The sequence below is a fragment of the Penaeus monodon genome, chromosome 32 (assembly GCF_015228065.2).
Source record: "Penaeus monodon isolate SGIC_2016 chromosome 32, NSTDA_Pmon_1, whole genome shotgun sequence".
Lineage (NCBI taxonomy): Eukaryota > Metazoa > Arthropoda > Malacostraca > Decapoda > Penaeidae > Penaeus > Penaeus monodon.
Window position 1 is genome coordinate 31,379,314 of NC_051417.1, and position 235 is coordinate 31,379,548.

The 235-nt window shown below is 33.6% G+C and overlaps 1 protein-coding gene across 2 annotated transcripts in view; it reads right to left on the reverse strand.

Moving 5' to 3' along the window:
- Nucleotides 1–235, reverse strand: part of LOC119593325 — a 7,557-nt gene that overhangs the window by 2,709 nt on the left and 4,613 nt on the right. The gene's annotated exons all lie outside the window — the stretch shown is intronic.

The window sequence follows — 235 nt, forward strand, 5'->3', positions numbered from 1 at the left end:
AATTAAAAAATGTTTGCCAGAGGATGCAGGATACAAAAGGATGTAAGGCACAAAGACCGAGGAATCCGTGGGTGTTGTCATTTTTTTAAGGAAAGGAAAAGGAAGATCAGCAACAGGCGTGGGGAGTAAGGGGAATTCGCAACATTATATACATATCGAATTAACTTTTTAAAAATATATATCATACATTATTAATTATTTCTGCTTGAGGAAACAGATTAATATGTACATTTAG